Source organism: Eschrichtius robustus, chromosome 7 (genome assembly GCF_028021215.1).
Source record: "Eschrichtius robustus isolate mEscRob2 chromosome 7, mEscRob2.pri, whole genome shotgun sequence".
NCBI classification, from domain to species: Eukaryota; Metazoa; Chordata; class Mammalia; order Artiodactyla; family Eschrichtiidae; genus Eschrichtius; species Eschrichtius robustus.
Window position 1 is genome coordinate 3,524,946 of NC_090830.1, and position 26,130 is coordinate 3,551,075.

General features: G+C 42.5%; 1 protein-coding gene and 1 pseudogene across 3 annotated transcripts in view; both read left to right on the forward strand.

Moving 5' to 3' along the window:
* The window catches only part of ANK3 (ankyrin 3), a 686,366-nt gene that overhangs the window by 467,535 nt on the left and 192,701 nt on the right, over positions 1–26,130 (forward strand). The gene's annotated exons all lie outside the window — the stretch shown is intronic.
* On the forward strand, positions 1,835–3,120 carry LOC137767578 (SWI/SNF-related matrix-associated actin-dependent regulator of chromatin subfamily D member 2-like; annotated as a pseudogene).

Sequence of the window (26,130 nt, forward strand, 5' to 3'; positions counted from 1 at the left end):
GAGGAGGTCGAGACAGATGACCTCCAAGGGTCCTCCCAGTCAGTGGAAGCTGTGATGTCTACTTATCCTAGCGCGTTTTCTTGCTTGCATACAGGTGTGCCTATTTCCTAGGAGGAAAAGAAAACCAAGATCGGGGTTGGGAGTAGGGGTGGGTGATAAATATCTAAGTGAACATATAGAAAATGTGATTTAAATAATCATGACTGGAAACTACAAACTGTCCCCCAGGTTGTAATTTCTGAGACTGTAGAAATGGGTCGGATTGGCACTTCACAGTGCTCTAGAAGTCAGGGTCTTGATCTTCCAGGTGGGAATGAGTTGGAATGTCTGGATAAGGCCCAAACTTTAGAAGCCAAATAATAGAGGCCACCTTTTGCTCTTATCTTCTGTCTCCCTTAAACTTTCAGAATGAGTAACACGATTCTGTAACCTGAGTAAGCTCATAATCATAGGGAAAGGAATTACTGTGTCGTGTGTACTCCTAGACAGCAACTCAGACATGCAGAGTAAAATGGCCCTGAATGTAAACGCTGGTCTAGCTCTAGGCCTGATCGTCCGCAACAGCGTCATCAGAAGTAGAAACAAAGTAGGAAGCAGAATAGAGAAGTGGCTGGATGTGGGGACTCAGGATTCAGACGCCCTGGGTTCCAGTTTTGGATTTAACTTTTCTTTCTGTGTCCATCAGTTTCCTCATTGGTAAGATGACGTTAATATGGATTATGAAATTAAATAATAAATGGTGATAAAAAAACATAATATCGGCACTCCTGCACTGGGTCACTGAGAAATAGGAGTGAGCGTACCCAGAGTACCTAGCGCCGTGCCTGACACACCAGCACCAGCAGCGCTGTGATTCTGCACATAGCATTTGAAGTATTATTTTTGCTAAACACCTCACTTGTTAGGGGAGAAGTGGCAATAGACCCGATAGAGAGAACAATCATAATACTAGTACTAGCAGTAGTTGTGGCAGCAGTAAAAGTAATACCATCTTTGGGGCTTCCCTGGTGGTGCAGTGGTTGAGAATCTGCCTGCAGGGGACACGGGTTCGAGCCCTGGTCTGGGAAGTTCCCACATGCCGCGGAGCAACTAAGCCCGTGAGCCACAACTACTTAGCCTGCGTGTCTGGAGCCTGTGCTCCGCAACAAGAGAGACCGCAATAGTGAAAGGCCCGTGCACCGCGATGAAGAGTGGCCCCCGCTTGCCACAACTGGAGAAAACCCTCGCACAGAAACGAAGACCCAACACAGCCATAAATAAATAAATAAATAAAAATTTAAAAAAAAATGTAATACCATCTTTGAAGCAGATGCCAAGCTGAGCATTTTTATCTCATTTATTCTTATATCAAGAAAAGTGTTACTTATCCTTGTGTTACAGAAGGGGAAACCAAGGCTTAGAGATAAGAAATAGCTGGTCCAGATCACAGAGCTAGCAAATGAGAAAGGGCAAATTTCAGCCCCAAAGCTCTTCACCCCTCCAGTCTTCCGCCTCCCTCCGCGGATGTTAAGGGCTCATTTTTCTTTTCCTTCTTGTAATTCATTAGCTCTATAAAAATTAATACGAACTCAGAATGGGCTAATATAAAAGCTATTTCCAGGGACAGAGCGATGTCGGGCCGCGGCCCTGGGAGCTCCGCCTCTGCCAGCGGGACCCGGCACGCTGCCCGGACCGGCGCACAGGGGGCCCGGGCCGGCTAGAGGCATGGGGGACCCCGGGGCCCTGCGGCGCAGTACCAGAGGCCTGGCGGGTCACCAGGGAACCGGATGCCCATGGCTGGCTTGCAGGTGGGACCCCCTGCAGGCTCCCCATTTGGCACAGCTGCTCCACTTCGACCTGGCATGCCACCCACCATGATGGACCCATTCCGAAAACGCCTGCTTGTGCCCCAGGCCCAGCCCCCCTGATGCCTGCCCAGCGCCGGGGGTTAAAGAGGAGGAAGGTGGCAGATAAAGTTCTACCTCAGCGAATTCGGGAGCTTGTCCCAGAGCCTCAGGTGTACATGGATCTCTTGGCTTTTGAGCGGAAGCTGGACCAGACCATTGCTCGAAAGCGGATGGAGATCCAGGAGACCATCAAAAAGCCTCTGACGCAGAAACGAAAGCTGCGGATCTATATTTCTAATATGTTCGGTCCCAGCAAGGCAGAAGGTGATCGTGCAGGAACCGCAGGGACCCCCGGGGGGAAACCCCGCAGGGGACCAAGTGGCTTCCTGGGAACTCCGAGTAGAGGGAAACCTGCTGGATGATCCTAGGAAACAGAAGAGGAAGTTTTCTTCAGTCTTTAAGAGCCTCGTCATTGAGCTGGACAAGGAACTGTACGGGCCTGACAACCCCCTGGTGGAGTGGCACCGGATGCCCACCACCCAGGAGACAGATGGCTTCCAGGTGAAACGGCCTGGAGACCTCAACGTCAAGTGCACCCTCCTGCTCATGCTGGGTCATCAGAGCCTCCCCGGTACAAGTGGGACCCCCGACTGGCGAGGCTGCTGGGGGTGCGCACACAGACGAGGGCTGCCATCATGCAGGCCCTGTGGCTCTACGTCAGACACAACCAGCTGCAGGACGGCCACGAGCGGGAGTACATCAGCTGCAACCGGTACTTCCGCCAGATCTTCAGTTGTGGCCGCCTCCGTTTCTCTGAGATTCCCATGAAGCTAGCCGGGTTGCTGCAGCATCCAGACCCCATTGTCATCATGTCATTGGCGTGGACCCTAGCGACCGGAAGAAGACAGCCTGTTATGACATTGATGTGGAGGTGGATGACCCGCTCAGGGCCCAGAGGAGCAATTTTCTGGCCTCTACTACCAATCAGCAGGAGATCGCCTCCCTTGATGTCAAGATCCATGAGACCATTGAGTCCATCAACCAGCTGAAGACCCAGAGGGACTTCATGCTCAGTTTTAGCACTGACCCCCAGGACTTCATCCAGGAATGGCTCCGTTCCCAGCACCGGGACCTCAAGGTCATCACTGATGTGATTGGGAATCCTGAGGAGGAGAGACGAGCTGCTTCCTACCACCAGCCCTGGGCCCAGGAAGCAGTGGGGAGGCACATCTTTGCCAAGGTGCAGCAGCAAAGGCAGGACCTGGAACAGGTGCCGGGAATCCGCCTGACCTAACTGCTCAGGGACCCCTTCCTTTCTTCCCAGCCCTGGAAGGGGACCACCCTCTGGGGCACAGACATGAAGGATAAGGAGGGGGTGAGGGGTGTCTCCTGTCACCCTCTGCTCCCCAGCTTTAGTCTCATAAGTGTAGTGAGAGGATTCCTCGTTGCTTAGTCTCCAGAGCCTTACTACTTACACGTCGGCTTTAATTGGATTCACAGCAGAGGCCTCCTGTGCCCCCTGCAGGCAGGCCCAAGTAGGACCTGGGGGCTGTGCTTTGACATCGCAAAGACCCCTGGCTTTGCTTGTTTACAGACCCCCTTGGGGCGAGTGTCAGCGCTGGCTCTGGGAAGCTGGGCGAGGAAGAGGGGCACAGCTCACACTCTTCCTAGCCTTTCCAAACCAAAGTTCTTTGCTATTCCTACCAGCCCAGCCTTGCTGCTGCTTTTTTTTCCTTTGGGTATTTGCACTATTCGTGGAGCAGGTTTTTCTATGCAGGAGCCACTTTTTTTTGTACAGGAGTAAGCTGGGGTTTTTCAGGGAGCCCTACTTGGTGTCTCCTTCCTTATTTTCTTTTCTCAGTCTATGCAAGCGGCTCTGGCCGCCATCGTCTCCTGAGAGGCCAGAGGGCTGCAACCCCAGCTCTTGGGCCCAGGGGTAACGCCTCCTAGAGGGAGGGCACGCTAGTTCTCTGGCGAGGCCTGAGGCATGGGTGTGTGTGCTGGGGGAGGGCAGGGGAGCGGTGGGGAGGACTGTTGTTCCCCTTTGGAGCTTGGGAAGGAGAGTGGACCTAGGGCTTGGCAAGTGCCACTTCTGGCAGGTTTGGAAATTTCCAAATAAATCTTTGTTTATTGGTGGCAAAAAAAAAAAAAAAAAAAAAAAAAAAAAGCTATTTCCTATCCTGTTGTCATCAGCCTGCTAAAAAGCCTTTATCAGTTGAAATGAGGCAGCTCATGTCACTCCAGAGCCATGTTCTTATTGCACTAACAGCATCCTTGGGTTTCAGCAGCATGGCAGACCCGAGGCCTAGTGTGACATTTTGAAGGACAAAGTTAAGTACTTCTTTAAGTCATGTATAAACGGGGCACGCCGATGTGAAAACTGAAACTCGTGTCTGTAAGATGCATTCTTCTGGTTTTATATCTCTAACTCACAGAAAACCTCATTAAGTCACATCTTCTAATTAGGACATTTGGAAAATTCATGTCAGGGTAGTGTTTGAAGTTTTGCCTTTGTGCCATTGTTCAGAAATTTCCTGATGCTGCTGAAAATAAGAAGATTGGGGTAATGTTTAAGCAATTTAAGAGGACAAATTGCAGTATTTTCAGACTCCTTCAAGCAATTCCAAAGCATCCATTTACATTAAAACAATGACTATGGTAATTACAAATGATGCTAATTTATTGATTAAAGATCAGTGGACTCTATGGAAGATAAAAAAACACACACACACACAAAAAAAGGTTCTGAAGAACCTAGGGGCAGGACAGGAATAAAGACGCAGACGTAGAGAATGGATTTGAGAACACAGGGAGGGGAAAGGGTAAGCTGGGATGAAGTGAGAGGGTGGTATGCACATGTATACACTACCCAATGTAAAATAGCTAGCTAGTGGGAAGCAACTGCATAGCACAGGGAGATCAGCTCGGTGCTTTGTGACCACCTAGAGGGGTGGGATAGGGAGGGTGGGAGGGAGACGCAAGAGGGAGGAGATATGGGGATATATGTATACATATAGCTGATGCACTTCGTTATAAAGCAGAAACTAACACACCATTGTAAAGCAATTATACTCCAATAAAGATGTTTAAAAAAAAAAAAGTGTAGACCTCAGACCCACGTTGTTACGTTGTTAACCTTGTCTGAATTACCATATGTGATTTAAAAGTCACATTGTGCTTTTGTTTAAAATATGTTAAAATTCAGACTTTTTGCTGATTTGGAAAAGCATTTTCTCCAGACATTCCTAATTAACGAGGCCTCAGCATTCTGAACTGAATGCTGCAGTGGAATTTAATCATACTTACTAGGAGGCCTGTACTGTTGCTTACACCCTACAACACATGCTTCCCTCTGTAGTACGTGATGGATGGCTTGCAGTAGGATGTCTGAGCAGAACTGGTCTTCATGAAAAGCTTAATCGGAGGCAACTGCTAGTTGCCTCCAGAAACCCACTGTAGGTTGCAAATCTCCAGTAATTTTATTATGTAACAATCCAGCATTTAGCCTTTTGTATTACAGAGACCTCTCCCTTCCCAACTTGATGGGGTCCTTCTAGGTCAGAGTTCTCTCAGAGATGTAGCAGGTGAAAGTAAGATGCCCTAGAACACAGACGGAATCAGATTTTGCCTGGTCAAAACAATAAAGGAAGGATCATTAAGCCTCAGTTGCTAAGAACTAGCTGCAAATCATAACCATAAATCGTATGCTTCAGGAACTGGGTTGAGATAGAGGTATTGATTAGAAAGTTAGAGGTCAAGTTAAAAACTGACAGCAGCAACCTTTGTCTTAGGGGGGCTGTGATTTCTGCTTCCTGGCTGAGACAGATCATTGAAGAAAGGCGGATACAGTCTTGTAGTTCTTTGTGGGCTGAGGGCGTGACCTCAAGAATAGCTACCTGCTGGTGAACAGAGCTGGGGGTAGGAGTAGGGATGACCCTTCTGGAATCATTTCCTGCGTGTAGTGCATGTGCAGGTACAAGGCAGAGCCAAACGCGGTGTAAAGGGAGAACACAATAGAATGGATTGCTTTCTATGCTTCTTTGTAGTGCTAGCTAATTTAGGCAGCAAGAGAGCAGATCCTAGCCAGTGGTGAATGTATACCCCCGAGCAGCAGTGATGGTAACTGATTTATAGGATACTTACTTGTTCTATTAACACCTTTCCTTAGATTTTTATTATAATGTGGATTTTGATTTTTGTGTTGTAATTTTGCCATGTTTATGTATTGCATAAGATCTCCTGTCTGACATCTTAAATATTTCCTTTCGGATTATCCAGACCCGTTCAGCCTCAAGGGTCCACTTCAGGGAGTTAATAGAATAGCTGCTGAAGACTGCAGCGCAGTGTCAGCGTGCTTCATTCTCTGAATCGTGTCTGCTGAGATGGCCTTGACACCATCTGAATTTATGCGTGACCCTTGCTCTCTTAGCAAATCATCCTAGCTCTCTTGGGGAAGAGAATGTAGCTAAGACACACCAGAGCTGCCACTGAGTATCATTCCAGTAAGGAGCATTTATGCACTGGAGTAGGTAAAGGCCAAATTATATTATTGGATGCCTGCAAAATGCCTTTCATTGAAGAAGATAGATGAATGCTTTGCTGGCTAAGACGTTTTTTCATCCAATATAATGGACCACCTAACTTAATCTGCACTCTTGTCATTAACCTTTCTCTTGTAAATTATTATTTAACTTCCCATTTGGGGAAGATAATTGAATAAAATATCCTTCTATTGGTCTTGGTATGTAGTACTTTTTTGTTTTGATCTCTGAAAGGATTATGGATTTATGTGTTTGAGTGCTATACCTCATTTGTTTCCAAAAGGATTTCAGGAGGTTTACAGATTAAAATATACAAAGTAAGACATGTAAGGATGAAATAGAAAAAGTAAATGTTACCAAGCAACTGGAAAGAACCAGTGAATACAAATGGAGAATAAATTTAGGCTTTAAGGGCTTTGATACATATAGTAGAAAAGGAAGCACGGGTTATATAGTTTTTACTTTTTGACAAAGGAAATCTTAGTTATCTATAGAGACAGTTTTGTGTGTGTGTGAAATAATTCAAATGTGATTTTTATATCATGTGAATCATTCTATTAAGAGTGGTGAGTTTCCACAGACATAGAGAACAGACTTGTGGTTGCCAGGTGGGAGTGGGGGCAGGAGAGGGATGGATTGGGAGTTTGGGGTTAGCAGATGCAAACTATTACATTTAAAATGGAAAAACAACAAGGTCCTACCATATAGCACAGGGAACTATATATCCAATCTCCTGGGATAAACCATAATGGAAAAGAATATAAAAAAAGAGTGTATATATGTGTATAACTGAGTCACTTTGCTATATAGCAGAAATTAGCATAACATTGTAAATTAACTATACTTTAATGAAAAAAAAGAAAAAAGAGAACAGTTTCATAGTTGACAGTACCTTTAATAGCTACATTTCAAAAGGTTCAATTCCTACTACCCCATACTGCCTAAATCTCCATCTGTGAAGGCGCCTTGCCCAGGAAGGCTGAGACACTATGGCCCAGGTACTTAGCTGTGTGATGTTCTAATTGCGTGTGATAGAACTTGGCATGTGTGCCACAGGTCTGTGACTAGTTAACATGTCCAACTGGACTGCCTTTCTCAAATAGCAGTTGTTTTGAACAAAGCTTTAGCAGGGGCTCGGCAGCATTTGGAACTCAATTATGTCATAAGAAAGGCTACTTTATCTAAAGTTCTTAGATAAAGGCTACTTTATCTAAAGTTCTTTTTGTTAAAGTGAGAGCAGTGGTTTTAGGCAGTTGAACTCCTAAACCTGTTGATGGAAACATGCAAGTGTCAGATTTTACATTCTGCCCAAATAAGAGGTCGACATGGGGTCAGCACATGCATAAGCAAAACGACTCCGTGGATAAACATTATCTGGAGATTTCCTTTCTCAGTTAAATTCATTCTAGCAAATATTAAAGAACTTCCCCGGTAAGCTAGACCTGGAGGTTCAGGCTCAAGTAAGCCACTGACCTGATGCTACTAATTTGTTGAGGCCCCCATGTGCTCAACCATACCAAAAAGTCTCTCTCTCTTAATTCCCCAAAGCACAACTAAGTCTTGGCTATAGTGCCCAACAAGACTTCTCTAAAAACTTTGGGATTGATGAAGGGAGTTCAGAGCAGAAAGGCAGAGCTTATTACTCAGGCATATAAAGGAGTGAAATAGTGCCATTTGCAGAGACATGGATGGACCTAGAGATTGTCATACAGAGTGAAGTAAGTCAGAAAGAGAAAAGAAAATATCATATAATAATCACGTATATGTGGAATCTAGAAAAATGGTACAGATGAACTTATTTGCAAAGCAGAAATAGAGTCACAGACGTAGAGAAAAAACTTACGGTTACCGGGGGGAAAGGGGGGGGGAGGGATGAAATGGGTGATTGGGATTGACATATATACACTATTATGTATAAAATAGATAACTAATGAGAACCTACTGTATAGCACAGGGAACTCTACTGAGTGCTCTGTGGTGACCTAGATGGAAAGGAAATTTTAGAAAGAGTGGATATATGTATACGTGTAACTGATTCACTTTGCCGTACGGCAGAAACTAACACAACATTGTAAAGCAACTATATGCCAGTAAAAATTAATTTTTAAAGATGAGATTAAAAAAAAAAAAGGCAGAGCTGAAGGACCTGTTCTGGATAACCCTGTCCCCGAAGTCCATAGGCTATGACCCCTTCCTCAGGAAAGGGCTCCCTTGTGAGCCCCCTGAAGCCACTGTGTTGGAGAGTCTCTCTTACTTCCCTCAGCGAGAACCCCTTTTAGCAACACTACGTCTCTTCTGACCAGAGTCTAAGCCCCTTAACCTAGTCTCTGGTCCCGGAGAGAGGGGGAACCCCGTTTCCTCTACACCTGGGCTCTCTTAATTCAGTAGCCACTAACTACTGAGTACTAACTTTAATTTAGATTAAATGTAAACTTCTATGCCTCATTCCCCAGAACCACATTTCGGGTGCTCAATTTCCACGTGTGACTAGCAGCCATTGTATTAACACTGTACACGTAACATTTCCATCATCACAGAGAGTTCTTTCGAACAAAGCAGAGACACCATCAGTCTCAGGCCTCCTTCCCTTCAGTGTCATAATTATCTCTAAATGCAACTTTCCCCTCCAAGGAAAGTGATGCTTTAAGTAGAAGCAATTTTACTCCTAATAGACTTGCCCCTTTGGGCTCCAGAAGCGGATTGGTGCCTTTCCCATTATGTAAGCAGAGACCGCCATGACCACCAACAACAATAAAACTGAAATCTTCTTCCAAAGAGGACTAAAAATACTTCTGGCAACTTGAACATAGTAATTTCTCGCAAGTTCATGCCATGGAGAGTTCAGAAGTATCAGAAATTGAGGTAGGTCTCAAGAGAGGTCTCCAATTGCCAGAGATTATGCCACAGTCACTTCTGTGAGCCCTGTTTTTTAATCTGTGTAGAAGGTGCTTGTATCCTGTTCCTCAAAGACGCTTTCTCTGACCCCCTAAAATAGGTCGCTCCCCTCCTTGCCCCAGTGTGAGTGCTCATCGTGCCCTGTTCTTCCTCTCCCGTGGTTGGCCTTGAAACTTAATTCTGTGGGCGTGTTTGTCTTGCACACTGTGTTTATTACCTAAGCCCCTTGCAGCCTGAGATGCCTTATTCACCCTCTATCTCCAGCTCCTCACATGGGACATCTTTCCTCACCTGGTAAATATCCTCTTTCCAAATGCTCACCACATTCCTGCCTCTGTGATAATGACTTTAAGATGAACTTCATCTTTTCAATCCTCCAGTGAAGGACTCAGCCATGGAGAATGTGTCTCTTGCCATTTAGATTTTTTAAGAGAGGTAGGCATTTTATTTCAGAGAACCGTTCCTCACGGTACTGTGGGAAGGCAGGACCTGTATTTTTGCTGCCTGGCAGCCCTTGATCTGCCTCCATGAGTGGTACCTTTCACATCCTGATGGAGCTGCATTCCATGAAGCCAGAGGGTGATACCATGAAAGCATCCAGGACCTTGCCTGCCGCAGAATAAGTGCTCAGCAGATGCTCATTTTCTTCCTTTCTTCTGTAGGTAAAAATGTGTAGTAATCATGATATAAAATGGTCGTGATTTGAGTATTTAGTAAGTTCCAGCTTCTTTGTTAAGCATTGTGCGTGCATTAGCTGAACAGTCCTATTCAGGCTAAAGTAGAGGTGTCGTGAAATACACCTCACACACCCTGTGCTTCACCTACCCTGCAGGACTTTGAGTTCCTCAAGGGCAGACCTACGTGTGATTACACATTTTGGGATCCCTGGAGTGTAACCCAGTACCTAGCACTGGGAAGGACTCGATATATATTTGTTGAATTCAAGAGTGAGTCAACAAATAACTTCCAGGTCTCCTTATCCACTATTCCTGGGCACCCAGTACCTATTCAAACCTGCTTTCCTCAAGCCCCAGTCCTCTCCCTGGTCTCTCAGAATTTCAGGCTGAGCTTCACTTGGTGTTAGGGACCCACTTCCCAAACTGATGGGAGCTGCATTAAGGGGGATGGGAAATCCATAGGATTCTAATTGAGGGGTATAGGCAAGTGCACCAAACCCGAGTATTGAATGTCAGACACTGAGAGGCAAGTTGATTTGAGCAGCCGAGAGTCTTGTGATTCAGCAGTGTAGTGGACCTTGGAAGACACGCCTAGAACAAAGGGCCAGTCACCAAGGTCTGCTGCCAGGCTTTGTTCCGTTAAGGGTGTTTGAAGCAGAGCCTCCGTTCCTGAGCTGTCAAAGCCCAATCAAGGCCACCACCAGCCAGTGCTAGGAAGGACATCAGCCACTTGAACGTGGAGAAGAGGTGCACATCGCTTCAGCAGGAGGGTGACTTCTGTAATGTTTTTATAAGGGTCCAGGGCTTCTGGAGACGCTACTGTAGTTTGTGTGGCGATGCCATTAGCAAATACATTTAAAAAAAAATATTTTCCCTGCATTATACAATTTATTTTTTAAATAAAATACAATAAAGCAAAAGAAAGAAAAGAAAAACCGCCCATAAGAGTCCTATTTTGTTAACGTTTAGATGTCTGTCCTTATAAAGCCCAAACACACACACACACACACACACACACACACACATTCATTTTTATTGATATGTATTTTCAAATATAAAATAAATTATGTTTATCTCCTAGTATAGGTTCAACAGCATTAAAGACATTTTTAATGGGTTATGTAAACCTCCTTTGGAAGGAAAATGGAGATTTGGGAGCATTTAGCAAAGGAATGTGAGTTATGGAAAAGTCGCAGTGTGGCTACTGCAGTAACCATATTCTTGTTGCCATGGTGATATTAACATCTCAGGAAGAACAAAACCAGTATCAGCTTTATCATCCATAAAATGGGTCCAACAATAGTACCAAATGCATAGCATCATTCTGACCGCACGAAATAATCTATATAAATTGCTTAGCACATGGGCCAGGGTCCTAGCCATGATTGTGCTGGTGGTGGTGATTAATGCTTACATCTGGGAGGAGACCCATCAGTGTAAGACACATTCACCTGTCAAGCGTGACACATGTCAAGCAAGTGACATCATGTCAGCTCTCTAGAGTGCTTCTGGAGCTAGTCAGAAACGTTGCGTCCCAGAATGTTGGAGTTACAGTGTTTGCATCGTGTCTGTCAGCATGAGAAGGTCAGCCTTTACCAAATGATTAATATGACATTGTTTGAGACAGTAAGAACGCCAGTAAAAAAAAAAAAAAAATCATAGAAATTGGAAGGTACCTATTTCCCTTTGTTTCACTTTTCCTCTTTGAATATATGCCCTGCTTCCTGCAGTGCTGTAGAATTGTTGCTCTGAGAACATGTTTAAATGACCCGAATAAATCCTGTTTTGAAATTCTGTGAAATAAAGTTCTATTAAGGTAGGAGTTGGCAGTGCTCGCTCTATTCATTTGCACTTTAAAAGGGAATAATTCATTCGCTGTAGAATTTTCATTTCCTCCACTGCGCCCCTCCGCTGAACATTCGGACCATTGTTCACACTCCCTGTTGTCAGAAGGTGCACTTGGATGAGCTCAGATGCACCCTGGTCCCCTCCTGGGCAAAGTAGTTCTTTCATGAGAAAATCTTGCTCTTCTTCCTCTGGTGGTTTGAAGCATATACAGGAAGGGCAAAGGGGCACCTAGAGCGAAGCGTTTAGGACTTTGAAGAACCAAACGTTGCCAAGAGGTGAATTGGGGACACATGTGCGATCCTTTATTGGCTGTCTCACAAATCGAAGCAGTAGGTTCCAAGAAAACAAGTTCAGGTAGGAGATCAGCATGGACTATCATAGTTGAAAAAAAAATTGAAAAGCTAAGCTGTGATGGACATAAAAGGATTAGAGTCAGCTCCAGGAAGTGGAGACTGAGGCCCATTTGCACGTGTGAAATGAGGCTGGAGATGAATGGCGAGTCCAAGCCTGCGGGAAGGGACTCCCCGAACCCCTGGCTGGGCTGAGGGCACTGGCCTGGATCCTGCAGGTAGAAGGGAGTAATTGCAGTGTTTTTGGTTTGTTTGTTTGTTTTTGAGATAATTGGCATGATACATTGTGTAAGTTTGAGGTATACAGTGTGTTGGTTTGATACATTTGTATATTGCAATATGATTACTACAGTTTTTGTTAGCTAATAACTCTAACATATATAATTATCATTTCTTTTTTGGGGTGAGAACAGTTAAGATCTAGTCTCTTAGCAACTTTGAAGTTGATAATACAGTATTGTTGACTGTAATCACTATGCTGTACATTAGACCTCCACAACTTATTTATCTACTGTTTGCAAGTTTATACCCCTAAACGACATCTCCCCAACTCATCCACCACCCTGCAGCCCCTGGTCACCGCCATTCGACTCTCTGTTCTTACAGGTCTTTAAATGGAGAAGTGGAGTGATGGCTGGCATGTAATGGGGCAGGGCTGGGATGGCTAAACCCCCTTCAGTGCGTGGGATATCCACATGCCAGTGACAGTGTCCCAACCAGAATGCCAGCGGAGCCAGTGGTGCCCCCTGAGACAGCATTGCTGGATTGATCATCTCTTTACAGCCAAGAGATGGAGAGATGGGAACGTCCCCAGATGGGAAAGCAGGGCCCGGCAGTTCGTGCTCACTCTGGGACTTCTCTGCAGAGGGCATCAAGCTTCCCCCATGATGCACCCCCTCAGAGTTGGTTGGACTGGGAGACCCTGAGGGTCCTTTCCGCTCTTACTACTGAGGCTTTGAAATAGGAGGTGGAAAAAACTTATCCAAAATTCGAACTAATTTAGGAAATGGCTTTCATTTATTGCTACGCACTCTAGTAAGTTTCCTGTACATTATTTCATTTATTCATCACAGTCATCCCGTGAGATGTGGGCATGAGTTCCATCTTACACCAGGAAGCAAGGAGTTAAATAACTTAAACTGTGTGGCTTCAAGGTGGCAGAGCTTGAGCTAAGAACAGCAAAGTAAATAAGTCAAGTAAAATAAGACAATAAAAACAATCAAGTAAAATAAACTACATTCAGATTGTGTAGTTCACAATATTCTAACATCAGAGGGAGTGTGTACCGGGCTTTGGACCTAATCCAGGGTCATCCCAGGAAAACCAGAACTGCCGGTAGCCTCTCTTCGACCAGCTGGCTATTTGTTTGCTGCCTGCACCAGTTGCAAAATGAATTAAATACATTTTTTAAGATTTTAAAGGTGTTTTTTTTTTTTAACTTCCTACAAAATCCCATCACACATTTAAGGACGTTTTGATTGAAAGATTAGCAAACTTAAAAAAACTGACAAATGATCAAATTCATTCTAAAAGGTAATGCATTCATATTTCCACTACATTTTATTTATTATCTCTATCAGTTCTGCATTTTTGAATCCCTAATGATCATGCTTTGAAATGGACTCTTGATATTTAGAAACGTAATGGCTTTATGACAAAAAGGTATCGTGTACGTTTTCTGGTAAGAAATACAAGGCAGGCTTGTCCAAGGAGCACGTCCCTCTGAGTTTGAAAATGAAAAACCATTTTTTCATAGCCTCCAAGTCAGGGCCTTGCAGCCAGTTTTCCCTAGCTGGCCAGCATCTTCCTATTCCCCTGGACCTGGGATTCAGTGCTTCAGGGATGGGGCCTTGCAATCTGTGTTTTTTAAACAAGTTCCTCAGGTGATTCTTCTGATCGAGCATATTAGAAAACATTGACTGAGGCCGTGCTATGAAAATCTTTTCTTTATATAAATTGTCTAAAGTTGAGTCACAGAAATCGCGATAATTTTTTTTGCTTGTAAAAACTACCTTTATGTTTATAAGCCCATAATAATATAACCTTGAATTTACAGCATATTTACAGCTTACAGCAGCGGTCCCCAACCTTTTTGGCACCAGGGACTGGTTTCGTGGAAGAGAGTTTTTCCACGGACTGGGGGACGGGGGGGGGGGGGTATGGTTTCAGAATGATTCAAGAGCATTACATTTATTGTGCACTTTATTTCTATTATTATTACATCAGCTCCACCTCAGATCATCAGGCATCAGATCCCGGGGGCTGGGGACCCCTGGCTTACAGAATACTTTCATGTACGGTGCATCATTTGAGACCCACAAGAATAGATGGTTTTACAGATGAGAACTGAGATCCCAAGAAGTCCTTTGTCCCAGATCCTACTGAGGGTAAGACGGAAGAACAAGGATGTGAATCCAGACCTTCTAACTCATTTTTTGTGCCTCAGTGTGTGACCATCAGCCCCCAGCAGCAGTGCCAGATGGAAGCTGAGGCTGGGGTGTTGGCCCCTGGGTAGCTGTGGTCTTCCTGGTCCCTGGGGGAGTGCCATCTCCTTAGAACAAGTACACTGCACACAGATAAAGCCATTTGCCCTAGACTGGCTTTACTTCTTTCCAAACCATCTTTCTTTAGAAACTTCAAAGACATTATTTTCATTTTTGACATGTTTGAAACTTCAGCAAGGATCTAATTTATTGGAAGGCCAAATGAGGGTAGGATACTTGAGAAACTAACAGTTTCAAGTTCACCGACTTCTCCAAAGCCTGAAAGAATGATTTATCTTCTGGAGGGGAAAGAAAAGTATTCAACACAGAGATTAATTTAGTTTCAGATTTATTAGAAATGATATGAGTGTGGAAAATTTATAACTATAAACCGCCTTCATTTTTTTGTTTTTAAGAAATTTTACTAGTAGACTTAGAAAAAAAGATAGACTGTTATTAAAGTTACAGCATTCATTAGAAAGATTACAGGAAATCTAATATCATTAGATTAACTCATTTTAAATAATTAAACTTTTTTTAAATTTAATTTTTTTTTTTTTTATACAGCAGGTTCCTATTAGTTATCTATTTTATACATATCAGTGTATACATGTCAATCCCAATCTCCCAGTTCATCCCACCACCACCCGCCCCCTCCGCCACTTTCCCCCCTTGGTATCCATACGTTTGTTCTCTACATCTGTGTCTCTATTTCTGCCTTGCAAACCGGTTCGTCTGTACCGTTTTTCTAGGTTCCACATATATGCGTTAATATTACGATATTTGTTTTTCTCTTTCTGACTTACTTCACTCTGTATGACAGTCTCTAGGTCCATCCACGTCTCTACAAATGACAATAATTAAACATTTAAAAACAACTTTCCTCAATATATAGAATGCAGTTTACTACTTGGTAAATGAATTTTTAATGCCCCTTTTGGTTCCATTGCTATCTCTATTTATAAACACTTCCAGCTGGGAAGGGCTTTCTTTACTGTAACACAGAGAGCAGGCTTCTTTTGAATCAGCACTGATAGTGACATCTTTAAAGAAATATGAAAGCCATGAATTCTTATTTAAAGTGTCAGAATTGAACTAGCCACTCTTTAGATGATGAATATTTTTATAGCTTTGAGATACGCTGTTTCCTTTTGGTTGGAAATTGTCCGCAGGCAGCATTTTCAGTTAGGGACAGTGCTACTTGGGTTCGTTCAGAGCTAGAGCTGGTGTTTGCCCAAGCTGGAAGAGACTCACTATCTGGATATATTTGTCCTATTCGACCCACTGGAAAGAGCCAGAACAGCTTTTGGAATCACAGCTCAGGTTCAAATCCCAACTCTGGCAATTTCTAGCTCTGGGACCTGTAGCTCCTTTCAGCTTCATTTTGCTCCCCTGTGAATTTGAGTTAATAGCATCTATTTCATGGGTTGCTGTGGAGATTAAATGAGGTGATGTATGTCTCTTTGGGCCTGCACAAAGTAAGAGCCTAATAATTGGTAGAGACTTTGCTTTTTGTTTTTGTTTTTTCATTTTAATGAAGCAAAATTCATTCTCATGTAAAATGAAGAGTTGCTTGGTCTAAATCAGTAGTTATCACTTTTTTAGCAGAACTCTTTTTTTTTTCCTAAAAAATTATTACAAGATCAAAAGGTAGTTACTATTTCAATCCTCAATGGCTAACAATTTCTCATTGTTTATGGAATTATGGAAACCCTGAAATGTATACTGAAAAAAAATATTTTGGGAGCATATATTGAACCCCCATTGGGATGGCTACCAACCAAAAAAAAAAAAAAGAAAGGAGGAAAGAGGGGGAGAGAGAGAGGAAGGAAGGAAGGAAGAAAGAAAATAACAGTTGGCAAAGACATGGAGAAATTGGATCCCTTGTGCTCTGTGGGAAAGTAAAATGGTATTATAGCTGCTGTGGAAAAAAGTATAGAGGTTCCTCAAAAGGTTAGGTATAGAGTTACCATATGATCCAGCATTCCACTTCCGAGTATATATATATACAAAAGAATTGAAAGCAGAATCTCAAAGAAATATTTGTATACCCATGTTCATAGCAGCATTATTCACAATAGCCAAAATGTGGAAGCAACCAAAGTGTCCATTGACAGGTGAATGATTAAACTATATGTTGTGTGTACATATGTACAATGAAATATTATTCAGCCTTAAAAAGGTAGGAAATCCTGACATATGCTACAATGTGGACGAACCTAGGATGATAGCTGAGTGAAATAATCCAGTCACAAAAAGACGAACACTGTGTCATTCCATGTATATGAGGTAACTAGAGTAGCCAAGTTTAGAGAGATAGAAAGTAGAATGATGGTTGCCATGGCCTAGGGAAGAGAGGGATGGGGAGATATGTAATGAGTACAGAGTTTCAGTGTTGCAGGATGAAAAGAGTTCTGGAGGTTGGTTACACAACAGTATGAATATACTTAACACGACTTAACTGTACATTTAAAAGGGGTTAGAGATAGCAATTTCATGTTGTATGTATTTTACTACATTAATTTTTTTTCTTTTAAACCATATATTGGAGATGTAAAGATAGCTCCAAAACCCAATGAGCTGTAACATCCAGTGATGCAAAGGGAGAAGGGGAGTTTGTGATGGAGGGGAGAGGTCCAAGACCAGCTTCAGTCCCACTTTTCCTGCCCCCCTGGTGACAGCTGGGATTGTGTATATGACTGAGAGTGTGGGGAAGGAGGAGGAGGTGTGGAATATTTACTCTAAAGGTACTCTGTCTTCCCCCACTGCTAAATCACTTGGGGAACTGGAGGGAGACCTGGCAGTGCCTGATCTAAATTGTTGATGAGCCATCATCTGTTAATCCAAATAAAAGCCCCTGACAGTGTTAACAATACACAGCCTCATATTATCCTTGGAAGAAAATAAATCACTTGCGGTTTTCAGAGCAGAACAGAGCCAAACACTCAGAGCATGATTTCACAACAAACATCCAGTATCCAAGCATTTGCTGCTGCTTCCTGGGGAGCCCAGCAATGTGTGGCGTCTAATTGGATGGGGTTTGGTTGGTCTCTCTGGGAAGAGAGGGGGGCGTTGAGGAAATGTCAGTGACATCAGTATCTTCAGTGTCAGTCTCAGCAAGACCTATGTGGGCTTAATCTCCTTATGCAAAAAGCACAGAGACAGAAAAGTTGGTGTAGAATGAGCGAGCAGTTAAGAAAACTAGAGAAGAGAAAAAGACTTTGTCCAAAGAGGCTATTTCATTTCATTAGAGCTTGATGAAGTAAGAGGAAAATGGACTTTGACTAACAATGGTGGTCATCTTAATAATGATGGCTGAAGTATAAGGGAAGTTTCTGAGTGTATTTATACTTGTATTATTAATAATAGGCCATCTAAGATTGGATTTTGTTGTTGTTGTTAGAAAACCCCTACTTATGTGTCAGACTGTGAAGGCTGGGGTCTTTTCTTACCTTATATTCCATCATTTGAAATATTCCTGGGTATATCCTTGAAATCTCAAATCCTAATCATTGAAAGAATCATTTCTTTTCATGTGTTTTATGGATTTTTTTTTAAATTAAAAAGTTATTGAAGTATAGGTGATTTACAATGTTGTGTTAATTTCTTCTGTACAATAAAGTGACTCAGTTGAGCATATATATATATATATATAATTTTTCATACTCTTTTCCATTATGGTTATCACAGGATATTGAATATAGTTCCCTGTGCTATACAGTAGGACCTTGTTGTTTATCCATCCTATATAATAGTTTGCGTCTGCTAATCCCAAACTCCCATTCCTTTTCTCCCCTACCCCACTACCCCTTATTTTATGGATCTCTTAAGGCATTAAAAAGTCAGGCATTCTCATAAAAAGAAAGGAGGTACTGATACATACTACAACATGGATGAACCTTGAAAACATTATGATAAGTGAAAGAAGCCAGACACAAAAGGTCACATACTGTATGATTCCATTTGTATGAAGTGTTCAGAATAGGCAAATCCACAGAGACAGAAAGTAGATTAGTGGTTGCCAGGGGCTGGGGGGACAGAAAAATAGGAAGTGACTGCTTAATGGTTTGGGGTTTCTTTTGGTGATAGTTAAAAAATACAATTCAACTGAGTAAACTTGAAGATAGAATTGCCTTTATTCAACAACGATTCATGAATCGGCAGCATCCCATCTAGCAGAGAGAAAGGAACTCTGAGGAGCTATACAAAATAAAAGACTTTTATAGGCAGAATGGGAGTGGAAAAAGGATGTTTCTAGCAAAGAGTGGATTATTCCAGGCAAGGTCACCTTCCTCTGGGGGAAGGCCAGAGTCTGTCAGACAGATTGCCTCACTTGTGCTGACCAGGTAATTCCAGATTGACTGGTTCAAGGTCACGTTCCTGGGAGAGCTGAACTACAGTTAGGTTAGGTATCAAGTCTTGGTGGGGCTTAGCACATGGGATTCTGTTTGGGGCCTGTTGTTTCTTTTTTTTAACAGGATGATGAAAGAGTTCTAAATAGATACTGTGGTTGCACAACTTTGTGAATATACTAAAAAACCGCTGAATCGCACACTGTAAAATGGTCAATTTTATGATATGTGGCATATCTCAATAAACCTATTATAAAAATAAAGTATCCAAGAAGACTTGCAGTGGTCAGGGAGGAAGAAATTGTCCTCTACTGTTCTAGGTTCTTCTGGCTGGACTAAGAATTAAGTTGACATGAGGCAGATAAACAGGACAAAATCAAACAAAAGTTTAATAACATGTATACATGGAAGAGACCAGGAAAACTGAGATACTTGCCAAATGGCTGAAATTCTCACCTTAAATATCAACTTTTTTTTTTTTTTTTTCTTAAATATCATCTTAAGACAAAAGAGGAAGCTGGGAGTAGTGGTTTGGGACTTGAGAGGGGTGGCAGGCAATTCACGTGGAGATGAAAAAGCAAGCGTTTGGGAAACAAGTGTTTGCTGGGCCAGGCACAGAAAACAGGACCCAGAGTGGATTCTGATGTCTAGACCCTGCTGAGTCCCCACCACCACATCTAGCCCATCTTCTTTGCAGATATCTCTGGTGATAGCTCTATCCCAGGACCAGGCCCTCTATCTACCTTCTTTTAGGCAGTTAGGGGGAAGGTCAAAGGTTCTTCCTGAGTCTTCTGGGCCTTGATTGTTTGCAGCTTGAAATAATCTGCATGCCGAAGAGCCACATTTTGGGGTGGCAAATTCCATTCCCCTCCACATTGGAAAACCAAAAAAATTTACAGGAGAAAAGTGTTTTTATACTCTTAAGGAAATAGAGAACAGAACAGAAATTAAGTAGGAAACAGAAATTCAATTCCATATTTTTCTACATTGTATCAAACTCTATATTAAATATCATAATTCTGTATGATATTTAATTATATAAGTCTATATTAAATATATAAATCTATATTAAATATTATAATAATATCTATATTAAATATTATTTATCAAACATTTATTGAGTACCTGCCCTGTGCCTGGAGATAAGCAGATATGACCATGGAGAGGAAGGAAAAATAATTTTCCTCTACCCTCTTAGGTTTAGCTCTTGGGGTTCTGCAAATTAAATGGACAAAAGAGAGGTTAACAGGAGAAAGGTTTATATTTGCACACTGAGGCCTTCATAGAAAAGAAATGAAGACTCAAAGGGGCAGTTAAACCCTGGAGGCTTATATGCCATTTTAACAATGGGTGATAAATTTGTAGGAAAGGGACAGGAAAGGGGGTTTGAGCTTCTTCTAGGGGTGGTAAATTGTGGGAAGGTAAATATATGCAGGGCAGGGGAGTGGATGGAGGGGGCAGGGCGGGGGGGGGCAGGGCAGGGGAGTGGATGGCGGGGGGAGGGGGGAGGGCTAATGAGAGAAAAGCGTAGTTTAGTTAGTAAGCTTTGTTGTGCCGATTAAACTCAAGCCTTCTCCATTGATGAAGAGGCATCCTTCTCTTCCTGGCAAGAGAGAGGAGACACCTTTACTAAGGGGAATCTATGCCCTGTTTTTAGACAGAGAGCAGAACAGAGCTCTCAGAACAGTCCTTATGCCAAAGTGGCATATTTTGGGGTGGCCTGCACTGGTCTCCTTCAACTTCTCCTTTCAGAAGCTAAAAGACTTCTCAAAAGATACATCTCTATGGGGGGAGCAAGGATTCTGGCAAGCCTTGCTTAAATGTCTTTCTGGTGCTTTCTCTGTGAACCATTTGTTGATACCAATCATTCTCCTGTTGCTGCTTACACTAGGGATAGGGATGAAGTATAAGAGAACAGAACGAGAAAAAAACATGCAAATCTTAAAATGTGTGTGTTTTAAATGCAAATCATTAACGCACTGAAATCTTCATCTTCTGATATCTTGTTTTGCCACGTTGAATTTTTTTTAATCAGAGTAGTCATTTAGGGGTAAAAATTAGTACAAATGGGAAGAATTAGCAGAAGATACCAGATTCCCTCTCACCTTAACATTTGGTTATTTTAGAATTTGTCTTCAATTGAGACCATATCAAGGAACGAAACTAAAAGAGTCATCGTCACTTACTATGTAGAAGATTTTGCGTGATACCATCCACTTACTCTTTCACTTAGTGATAACCACCCCTGACATTTTTTAAGAAAAAGAAAGATGAGGGATTGGAACAGATCAGTAATCAACTGCCCTTTATATACTTAAATGGAATGAAAAGTCTGCTATTTATCACAGTACAGTAGCAAATGGCACTGAGTTCACTTTGGGGAGTTACAAAAGTGATCTTGCTTTGTTGATTATCTCAGAAGGGAACCTGGCTGGTTTTTCAGTGAGAATTGAGAGGGAAGAAATAGGCCGGCAATTCCACCATTTCCCAGCAGAGGTAGCTGTTTCTTCCAGGTCCCTGTTTTTCAAAGTATGGCACTCACGTGTTTTCATCACGTTCTGTCACATATCATGTTATGTACCACATGAATCGATCATGTTCTCTCAGCCACGGGCCTTCTGAGGTTTCACAGACTTAGCTGTGCTACGCCCACACTTCTGTAACACCTTAGCCTCCATCCTGAGAACTGCTGACTTTAGCACCTTCTTAGAGTTCACCAATTACTTCAGATCTGCATGTCTTTTCTACCCAAACTATTTCATAATGTCATTGTGAGATGCAGTCATTTCATCCATTTTAAATGTCTATATGGTAAACAATAAAGAATAGAAATAAGTGATACTTGTGGTGTTTGCTAATTGCCAAGCACCATTCTTAAGACTGTGTGCTAGTTAACTAATTTAATGCTCATGACGATTCTGTAGTATAGATATTATCATTAGCCTAATTTTGCAGATACAGAGAAATTAAATAAACTTGCCTAAGTTTATGCAGCTGGTGTGGAACAGGCCTGGGATTTGAACCTAAGCAGTCTGCCTCTAGAATATTAGCTCTCAACTCCTGCAGGACCTGACCACAATACACTCTATCAGTACACTGTGAGGTACTCCAGAAATGCTCTAATAGGAAGAATTGTTTATATGTTTGCACTACTTAGAAATGCAGAGGCAGCATGGTCTAGTCTAGTAAAGGAACCATGAACTTTGGAGTCAAATTTATGGCACCTTTGTGACTTTTGACAAGTTATTTTGATTTGTTTGAGTTTTACTCTCCTCATCTGTAACATAAAGAAAAAAAATAGATAGTACCCCTTATTAGGGTTGTTGCGTGGGTTAAATGAGATAAGAGATATGGAATACCTGTGAGTTTCCTTTCTCTTTTTCACATGAATTAATCTCATCTCTCCCCTTGGCAGTCCTGTGATGGAGGCACTGGAGGTATTATGTCCCTTATACAGATGAGAATATAAGTCCATAGAGGTGTGGTTTGATATATTTCACTATTTTGAGATAATTCCCTACCATGATCTCTTCAAATATTTCTTCTGCCCTATTTTCTCTCTTTTCCTTATGCATCTCCAATCGGCTATTTTATATCATCCCACAGCTCTTGGGTGCTCTGTTCTTTCTTTCCATTCTTTTTTTTTTTTCTTTGTGTTTCAGTTTGGATCATTCATACTTGGTGTATCTTTCAGTTCACTGATTCTCTCCTCAGCTGTGTGAAGTCTACTGCTGAGCCCATCAAAGGAATGCTTCATTTCTTTTTTTTTTTACTTTTACTTTATTTTTTTAATTTAATTTTTATTTTATTTTGGAGTATAGTTGATTGACAATATTGTGTTAGTTTCAGGTGTACAGCAAAGTGATTCAGTTATACATATATATATATATTCACACTTTTTCAGATTCTTTTCTTATATAGGTTATTACAGAATATTGAGTAGACTTCCCTGTGCTATGCAGTAGGTCCTTGTTGATTATCTATTTTATATATAGTAGTGTATATATGTTAATCCCAAACTCCTAATTTATCCCTCCCCCCAACCTTTTCCCTTTGGTAATCATAAGTTTGTTTTCTATGTCTGTGAGTCTGTTTCTGTTTTGTCAGTAAGTTCATTTGTATCAATTTTTTTAATTCCACTTATAACTGATATCATATGATACTTGTCTTTGTCTGACTTCACTTCCTGTGATAATCTCTAGGTCCATCCATGTTGCTGCAAGTGCATTATTTCATTTTTTATGGCTGAGTAATATTCCATTGTATATATGTACCACATATTCTTTATCCATTCCTCTGTTGACAGGCATTTAGGTTGGGAATGCTTCATTTCTGATAGTGTGGTTTTCTTATCACGTGTTTCCATTTGACCAAAACTCCCTAACTTTTGTAGCATGTAGTTCACCTGTTCTACTAGATAGAATGCAGACACTGAGAAAAATAGTATCCCTGCTCGGAAACGACATGTGTCTTCTCCTGTCAGGCTGTAAATGTGGAAGCCCAAGCCGGTTGAGTCCAGAGTCGAGCTGAGTTTACATTTTGTTTGCACCACAGGTTTCACGCTCCTCTAGACGGGGCTGCACCACCCTACGCTGTGGGTGAGGGCCAGCCGTCAGAGATTTTCCTTGGTTGGTGCGCTCCCCCCGCTCATCTCTGCCTGCATCCCTGTAGCACAGAGTCTCTATCTCACCAAGCTCCTGCCCGACCTCAGGAGCCGGCTACAGTTGCTTGTTACGTTAGACTGCGGCTGAGAGGTCTTTCATTCTGGATCCGCTTCAGTCTTAGGGAGCGTGCCTAGGCCTCAGATCTGGGTCTGTCTCGGCATTCCTGCCCTTTCTACCACGGCAGCCAACCTCTGCCTTGTATACGTGGTTGTGATCTCAGGTGGCCTCAGCCTGCAGCGGCTTGAAGCTGGACTTCAATCTGGCCAGAGATTGAAGTCAGGCCGCGGCAGTGAGAGTCTGAATCCTAGCCGCTAGATCACGAGGGCCAGTAGCCAGTGACAAGGCCCTGGCCCATCAGCTTTGTAGAAAGGAGTTTCCACAAAGAGACGGAAAGTAGTGAAACAAGTCAATTGGTTATTAGGAGGAAAAAGAGTACATGTGAAGAGACACACACGGACAGACTCAGAGAGAGAGTCGTGCCTTTGTGGTAGTTTGTATCACTTTTATGGGGCATTTCTGCCGGGTTTCCTCTGGCCAGTCATCTTGCTTTGCCTGGCTCTGAGTCTGTATTGGGTTTAACTCGGGGTCCTCCCCTGTGTGTGTGCGTGCGTCTCTTAGCCAAGATGGATTGTAGCCCAGAGGCCTGTGGGAAGGTTGACATCACCTACTATGATGTGCGCCCTCCCTTTTTGGCCCCCCAGAAGGCTTTCTGCACGTGTGTAGCTGGGAAGGTCTCCTTGACCTCGAGAGTGAGGAATATGTGGTCTCTTTTATCTGGGCATGGCTCAGGCTCTCCTCCCTCCTGCATTATGGTCATCTTGGAGTATCTATCCACAGGGGACAAACTCCAGCTGCGCAGCCTGGGGCCCATCTATCTCCTGTCTCAGTTGTAGATTTGAAGGTTCCTCATATATACTGCCAAACTGCATCCCAGAAAGCACGCACACATTTACGTTTCCCAAGCAGCTAATGAGGTTCTCCTAAACAAGCCTTTTTGCCTTTAACATCTTTGGACTCTTTTGATTTGTTGGGATTCCATAATTTTGTGGAATCGCTTGTATAATGGAAATGCAGCCGTGGACCTGGTGCCTAGTAGAGCATAAAAGATTTTTAGTGGTTAACTGAGGAATCTAAATAGAAATGTCCTGTGGACTGGTCCAAAGGTCCCACTTTGATTTTGACTTGTTCCTAATTGACAGAAGCAGTCACTACCTGATTCAGAAATACAAAAGTATGTGTTTCATTCAGAAGCTCCATTTGACAGAGATGGAAGCATAGTCTTTAGGCAAAGCCTTTATGATCCCTGACTAGAAATACCACACACACACACCCCACCCTGAGGATCTAGAAAACTTAATTCTGATGCTGATTCTGCCTCTAATTAGTTGTCTCTTAATATACAGATTATGATCAGTTCTATCCCTTAGTTGACTTATCAAATGGGATTAATGATATGTATCTTACTTCAGTAGATTGTTGTGAAGATAAAATGAAATTACATAAGTAATTTACAACACTTATTAAGTGCTATAGAAATAGAAAGTATTACTCTAGGAGGGGTCAGAGCAGTGTAGAAAAATGTGGGAGTTTGAATTTCAAGGCACCCTTTTGATATGTACACATCACCGTAAGATAGAGTCCATGAATATGGAAGAGAGCAAAATTAGAAATAGAGCTCTTCCTCTCACTAAAATTAGCCTACTTGTGATTAAGGTTAATTAAGTCCTTCTCCACCAGGCAAGGGCACATCTTTAAAGGGAAATAGCATGTCAGCCCTGACTCACGCTGTGGAGTGATAAGGTCTTTTTGTCATATCCCACTCTGAGCTCGGTAAGCTCTCCCGTTGCACTGTGTTTCCTATAGACCTAATCTGATGCTCTATCTGCTGTCTCAGGCCTAGAATTCATCCATAGTGCTGCTTGGCTCATTTACATACTTGCACTCAGACAACAGAGACAAGCAAGACCATCAGAAAGTTTCTTTCTGCCAGCTTTCATTCATACCCAAAATCATCCACCCCAAAGAGGGCCAAAGCATATACAGTACACAGCCTCTATAGTTTTAATTCCTCTTTTGTCACCTGTTACACACCGTTGAAACCGTCAGCCACAAGCTGATGATAGGTCTAGAGCAGAGATCAACCAACTACTGCCCGCAGGACAAATCCAGCCCACCAGCTGTTTTTGTAAATAAAGTTTTATTGGAACACAGACACTCCCGTTTCTGTGCATATCACGTGGGGCTGCTTTATCACTATAAAGGCAGCACTGACAAATTGCAATGAAGATGGTATGGCCTGCAAAGCCAGAAATACTTGATATCTGGAACTTTGCAGAAAAACTATGCCTACCACTTGGTCTAGAGCAATGATACTAGTCCTGTCCACTCCCCACCAGCATGACTAAAGCATATCTGTTTTACTCAGATCTCTTTCTCCTTCTTTGACTTAACGAACTAATTATTGTGGAACTGATTTATACTTTAGCACCTGAGA